The 7,697-nt window shown below is 36.8% G+C and overlaps 1 pseudogene; it reads right to left on the bottom strand.

Annotated features, from left to right (window-relative positions):
* Positions 1-3,870: 3,870 nt before the first annotated feature.
* Positions 3,871-7,167, bottom strand: LOC126057293 (olfactory receptor 13G1-like; annotated as a pseudogene).
* Between the last annotated feature and the right edge of the window lie 530 nt (positions 7,168-7,697).

Raw genomic sequence — 7,697 nt, 5'->3', positions numbered from 1 at the left:
TCTAAATATTTTATGCTTTGATCAATTCAGAATAATGATCTTCTGTTTTCTTAGAAGAGTTATCTATGGCCATATCGTCCCTTTACAGACCTTTTTCCACTATTTAGCTAGAGAAACATCTGGCCTAAATGAACCCACGTCCTTAGCCAGAGTCGACTTTTGACCCCTATATTTGTATTACAAGGAGATCTACATTTTAAGTAGTTATCTAATTCCAACATTACTTGCTACTTGGTATAATGTAGCACAGAGGAATAAAATTCTGAATACCAGTTTTGGAAACCAAATCATATTAAATCCTGGCAAACCTTATAGCCTCTACCAGTGAGACAATGAAGTTTGTGTTATGGTAGTTGTCATGGATTGAATTGTGTCCTCCAAAAGTATCTGTTAACTTGGCTAGGTCATGATACCCTTGAATGATTGTCTATCATTATCTTCTGATGTGATCTCCCTGTGTGTTGTAAATCCTATCACTATAATGTAATAAGATGGACTAGCAGAAGTTATGCTGATGAGTTCTAAAAGATTAGATAGTGTCTTAAGCCAATCTCTTTTGAGATATAAAAGAGAGAAGCAAACAGAGAGAAGTGGGGAACTCATACCACCAAGAAGCAGCATCAGGAGCAGAGTATATCCTTTGGACCTGAGGTTCCTGTGCTGAGATGCTCCCAGACCAAGGGAAGACTGATGGCGAGGACCTTCCTCCAGAGCCAACAGAGACAAAAAGCCTTCCCCTGCAGCTGGTGTCCTGAATTCGTATTTCTAGGCTAGTGGACTGTGAGAGAATAAACTTGTCTTTGTTAAACCCATCCATTTGTGGTAGTTCTGTTATAGCAGCACTAGATGACTAAGATAGTTGTGTTCTCAGTTTCAGCATCCTCTCTTTCTCAATCTATATTTTATTCAACCATTAAGTTAGTGACCTCAGATTTTCAGGTAAGATACATTTGTTGTGATAGATACTATTAGTAACCAACATAATATGAACACCCTCTTTCCTTTCCCATATGTGTTAACTACAAATTTGTTCAAGGATGCCAAGTTCTCAGTTTCAAAACTTGCCCTTTCAACCAGCACTTAGATTGAGATTGGCTAGTGAAGTGGTTATGGCCAATATAGTGCTTCTAGCATGAGTGAGCCTTATAAAATTAATAGACAAAGTCTTATTTCCATTTTGCCATCTTTATTCTGCTTGGATAATGGGTGTAATGCTTCGTAATTCAGAAGCGATTTGTGATCCTAGGAAAAAAGATTGAAGAAACCTAGTTCTTTCATTGAACTACTAGAGATACCATTGATTGTTTAACGTAAGACTTCTGTTGTGTGAGCATAAGTCTCCCATTGGTTTAACATGATGGTTGTAGTTTTCTCTGTTATTTGTAGTTGACTGTATTAGAGACTTAACAAGGATTTGCCCTACAATTTCTTTTAGTAAAATGACATTTTTATTTAATGAGCAAAAAATAAACTAAATGAAGATTATTCTAAGCAAAGCAAAGTACCCCAGCCCATTGCAGAATACTATTAAAGTACTAGATACAGTGAAATTCAAATACATTATATACCCTAATTCCCCCAACCCCTCATTCACTTATCAACAAATCGACTCATAGCAACTCTATGTACAACAGAATGAAACACTGCCCAGTCCTGCACCATCCTCACAATTGTTGTTATGCTTGAGCCCATTGTTGCAGCCACTGTGTCAATCCACCTGGTTGAGGGTCTTCCTCTTTTTCACTCACCCTCTACTTTACCATGCATGATGTCCTTCTCCAGATCTTGATCCCTCCTGCTAACACATATCAACAAATAAATGGCATGAAGTGCTCAAATCACTCTTGTCCCCTTACTCTGAAACTTAGAAAGATCAGTAAATTCACAATTTAATATAGATATTTACACTGCTAAGGGTAAAAAATACTGTGTAAGGCAATATTTAAAAGATACAATTTCACCTTCACAGTCTAGCAACCTGTAGATAATATACACATAAATATTCTAGACAACTAGATATACATAATTATCTCCTATGCTGTGTGAGGTATGTGTTGCAGTATAATGCAGTTATAAAATCATTTAAGGGAGCCCAAAATATATTGATGCTATATTTGTTTATATGCATATTTAAAATGCAATGCTTGATGCAAGAATAATGCTTGAACCACAGTTTAACAAGCTCTGAGAGAGACATGAGTTCAAAAAAGTTCGGTTTAAAATTTTTTTAATTTAAAATTTAAAAAGTTGGATAAAAATGCATTTGAATGTCTCAAATGATGGTCTCAGTATTTCAGACCATGATTTAACTACATAATTTCATAAAAAGAGCACAGTCAGGTGGTTATGTAACATTCAGTCTCTATAAAGGCATTAACCTCTGTTGTTGAATTGACTTCCACATAGTTTTCATTGACAAGGAAGAGAACATAATGGAGATGATAGCCTACCCACTTAACCTTAAAAATGTGAGAAAGGCAAAGCAGTCTCTCTGGCCTGGCTCAATCAGGTGGGCCATGATGTTCTTGTCTTGATTCTTCAATAAAAAGAAAAAAAAAATTGTTGAACGCCAGCATCGGAAAAAGGTTGCTAAGATGGAGGTTACTCAATAGACATGTCTGAACACAGACAAAAACAAGAACAGTACCCAAACAACTACAGTGGCCAATACCTTATCTTCCCAGTTAATATTAGTGACTCTTGTTTCTTTGTCAATTACAGCTTTAGTGATGTATCATTCCTTCTGCCTCCGAGATATAATTGCCCTCATTTCTAATACCACTCAATCCAGGAAAAATTGTCACTTCCTTGGTCCTTCTTCAAATCAACTAACACTATTCAAAATAAGTCCCTTCCAACACTGTCTTACTGTGACCCCACACGATTTCCCATTATGTGCTGTTTCATTCATTGCAATGAGCAAATAAACCCAATATATTCACCTGCATGTGTGTTCATGGTGGTCTTTAGTTGGAGGCCATTGAGAGAAATTTATTCTATTGCCATATGTTAGGTATTTATGTACTAAGAATTTGCTGTTAAATGTTATATAATAGACTTTTAATAACAATATAAGGTTCTTGGATCCATAGAGTAAAATAGTGAAAGCAGGCAAAAATGATATGGACTTGATTGGGTCTAAGAAGACAACTACAGAAAAATGCCTGCAGCAATAGAAATGTATTATAGGGAACCCTGATTAGAACACTGGTTTCAAAGGAAATCTGTGCTGCCTATGTCAGCCATATGTCTTATAATGATAAAATACATAAATTGGGTACATGATCTAATTCTTAGAATAGTTGATTCTATACCATTAGGAGTAATCTTTTTTATTGTGTATGTGTGTTTGATGTGTGAATATGTGTGTAGATAAATGTGCATATTCATTTATAAGTTTTGAAATTAGGTTTACATTTTAGGAGGCTGTTGGGATATATACTGTGATAGATATATATCACAATGTACATATATTTATGTGAGGATGTATGTGTATTGTGTTGCAACCATTGTTCACACAAGGACTATGAAATCTGTGGAGGAAATGAGAATGCTAAGACCAAGGTAGGAATCAGAGAAATACTTTACACCCACTGTGATCACTGTGATGGGTTTGGAAAGTTTTCATGAAGAAGAGTATTTCAAAAACTTGTAGAATTATGTGTAGAAGTCAATATAGTTGTAATGGTAAGAATATAAGTGTATATTAGAAAATAGGAGCTAAAGAAGTGACTTACAGTGGAGTAAAACACACTTGCTCCCAAGAGTGAATGGGAAGAGTGGAGTAGAGGCAACTATGAAAGGTTATTGAAATCTGAGGTGTTCCAGGAGATGATTCTAGCCTAGAGAGTTGATATTCTCTTGAAATCACTAATGTTTCAGAGAAGCAAACACTTTCTTAATCCCCACCTGCATCTCCTTGTTCCGGAAACTATACACAATCAGGTTTAATGTGGGGGTCACAATAGTATAGAGTGCAACTACCACCTTGGCCTTGTCAAATGTGTAGCTGGTAGCAGGGTGAATATAGATGTAGATTACAGGGGAATAGTAGAGGGAAACCACAATGAGGTGGGATGAGCCTTGAAGAGGCCTTCTTTTTGCCTTCTGCTATGCGGATTCAGAGAATAGCAGCAATAATAAAACCATAGAAGATGAAGGTGAAGTCACCAATGGCAAGGGTGATGTCAGCAACGTGCACACCACCAGCTTGTTGACTGTCACGGGACTGCAGGACAAAGCTAGAAGGAGAGGTATCTCGCAGAAGTGGTCAATGGTATTGGGCCCACAGAAGGTGACCTTCAGGATGAGACCCATGTGTACCCAGGAACTGGTCACTGCAATAGCTATGACAATGCTGAGCAAGGCCAGACACATATGGTGGTTCATAACAGTGCTACAGCAAAGAGTGGAGCAGATGGCCACACAGTGGTTGTAGGCCATGGTGGTGAAGAGAATCATCTCAGTCCCAAGGGACCACATGAAGAAGAAGAGCTGGGACATGCAGCCACCACATGAGATGGTCTTCTCTAATGTAAGAATGGTCCACAGCATTTTGGGTATGACGTTTGTTGTTATACAGATGATGTCCACAATAGCCAGTGCAAGAAGGAGAACATACATGGGGTATGCAAGGCGGTGTTATAAATTATGGAAACCACAATAAGCATATTGCCAAAAAAAAAGCCATAAGGTAGATGAAGAAAAAGACGACAAAGAGAACTCCCTGGAGTTCAGGATTCCTGGTGAGGCCCAGATTTATGAACTTAGTCACAATGCTGTGGTTCACCCTGCTTTGGCGATTAAATGACTGACATTGAAGGGCTGGGAGTTAAAGGGATCTGCAAATTGTTATTAGGAGATTTTCTGTGGTGAGTGTGTGGGTGTGAATTTAATGATTTGATACAACTCTGTGTTAGGGATTCCCTTACGATGGAGTTCTCTCTTCCAGACAACACCCTTTATTTTCAAGACAGATACCATTCTCTGACTTGTGTTCTTCCACTGATGCCTCAAACAAACTAAAGCTAGTGGTTAAGAAGAAAAAGATAAGAAAAATAAGTCTCTTCATAGATTTCAGTATTGTTATTCTGAGTTGAAACTTGCCTGAGAATAACTTGTATTCTTATGTACACATCCCATGAAAATATAATACAAATAAATACATTTCTCATTAACTTGGTTAATTACATTATATTCTTAGATGTCTTTCTTAAGACATATATTAGTAGTAATAACTGGAACAACAGGGCTAACTACAGTGGGGACATTTCAGGAAAAAATGCCCATCATAGTAATCTAACACTGGATATCCATGTGTCCACTGACTTTTGTAGTCCAAATACTAAACAATTTAATCATATGTCTGCCTTGACTTTTTTCTTCAGTTTGATGAGCATATTGCTAAAATTGAGTGAGCTAATCATTTGCTGCACTCTCATATAACGGTAAGATATTTGAGTTTAAAAACAGATGATCTAGGATTGCATTTTCTTTTTATTACAGTTTTAAGTTAACCACTTAAACTTCATAAACTTCAGATTACTTAGCTTTAAGAAACTGGATAATTAGTGATAAATATTAGAAATTATACAAAAACTAGAACCAAACCAGTTGTCATTGAGTCAATTCCAACTCACGGAGATCCCACGGGTGTCAGAGCAGAATTGTTCTCCGTAGGGTTTTTGGTGGCTGATTTTTCAGAAGTAGATCTCCAGACTTTCTTCCAGCAACCCTCTGGATGGACTTGAACCACCAACCTTGTGGTTAGCAGTCGAGGTCTTCCCCATGCTCCACTCAGGGACTCAGACCCAGATATTATATAGACAGAGCTAAAGTTTCTTGATGATAACCAGGAAAAGAGGCACTAAGAGCATAAAGGAAATTTTTGTGCTATGTTATTCCTCCCCAAAACTTCTCTAGCATTTCTGCTACCTGTTTTCTTTTTAGCTTATTTACTTTGTTATGTTATTTGTTTATTTTTTAATGCAGAGTACATTATTTACATGAATTCATGGCTGTCAGAACTGTCATGATTAAGTGAATCTAGCAGAAGTTTTTAAACACGAATTTATTCATAGCTTTATATTTTTCAGTGTCCTTTGACTTTTTAGAGCTTATAATTTTTCTCTGATACCTAAACAGAAGCATAAATACAAATCCTTTTTTCAGTGTGGGTCCGCAGTCAAGCCTAATTTGTAGCCTTGCGGTCTCATTTAATTAATTGGCTAAAAAAATTTAAGCTACTCATTGATTCACTGGCAGTCATTCAGACTAGGAAAAAAAAAAGTTTTGTTTAATATGTAATCAAAGTTGAGGATTCTTAGCTCTAATTTTTATTTCCCTGTAGTGCAATATTATAACAAGTATCATTACTTGGATATATAATATGTGACAGGTTCTGCAGATATGATGTAATTTAATCCTCACACTACACCTAGTCTTTAGTACTGAAGACTAAAGCCTCGATGTGGTTGTGATAAGGAACACTGCACAGAGAGTTAAAATGACCATAGCTAGATTTACATATCCTATAAACGAGTGGACCAAGACTGACACTTAGATTGTCTGACTCCAAAAATATTGTTGTTAACCTTTCTGATATATGCCTTTAGGCAAAGCACAACAAAATTACACAACACATGAATGATATAAGAAATATTTAAAAGAACATGGAAGGTTTATTTTGAATGAGATATGATTTGTGGAAGAAAAAAATATGCAAATTTATTGTCTTCGAATATTGAAAAGATTTGTTACTAAACTAAATTATATTAACTAATTGTTAAAGTATTGAATGTTGAATATGGTTTCAAATGATATTAAAAGTGTATGGGAAGATCATGCCATCTGAATCAGAGATCTGGCATCAATGTTTCTCGAGATGAATCTGTAAAAAAAATCAGGTCCCTTTCACTCTACATGACATTAGCTACAAAAAACAAAAAACAAAACCTCAGTTGCCATCGAGCCAATCCTGGTTGATGGTGTCCCCATGTATTTCAGAGTAGAACTGTACCCCACAGGGTTTTCAGTGGCTGAGTTTTTGGAAGAAGATCATCAGCCTTTTCTTCTGAGGTGCCTCTGGGTGGACTCAAACTCCAAACCATCTAGTTTCACAAAATGCCAGTTGCAAGGAGATGGAGGAGTACACATCTTGTCCACCATCTCTGAGTTAAGAGCAAAGATGAGAGAATCTGGAGATTTTTTTTCTCATCTCCTTTTGTAATCCACCAATTCTCCTTCACAGGAACAATGGCATTCACTGGGCTCTGTTTCCAGTACTGATACCATGAGTAAGGATGGTTACTGTGTGCAGAAGAGGCTGAATCCAGGAGGAGACCCTGACACATTTCACTAGGAGGAGGAATCTACTGACTATAAAACCCTTGTACAAAATGTCTACTTTTGGTCCAAGGTGGAGATATTTATTGTCCATTACCCACAGGTGTCCAAATAGTGGCCAGTAATTTCTCCTGAAATTCTGCAAGTGAGATTGGTCTGATTTGTATAAATTAACCTAGTATCTTCAAAATCCACAGCTTTCAGAGAACAACGGCCTGCTCACACCAACATGAAAGTCTGTTTTTCTGTCTTACAAATTAAAAGCCATTACTTTTGGTCATGTCCCTTTCTGTTCATCTCCTTTGGAATTATCACCTTTGCTGTAGTTATTATGGTGAATCTGGATAAGATTG

Source organism: Elephas maximus, chromosome 13, assembly GCF_024166365.1.
Source record: "Elephas maximus indicus isolate mEleMax1 chromosome 13, mEleMax1 primary haplotype, whole genome shotgun sequence".
NCBI lineage: Eukaryota > Metazoa > Chordata > Mammalia > Proboscidea > Elephantidae > Elephas > Elephas maximus.
Note: the sequence above shows the minus strand (reverse complement) of the source record. Positions and strands in the feature narration are given on the sequence as shown.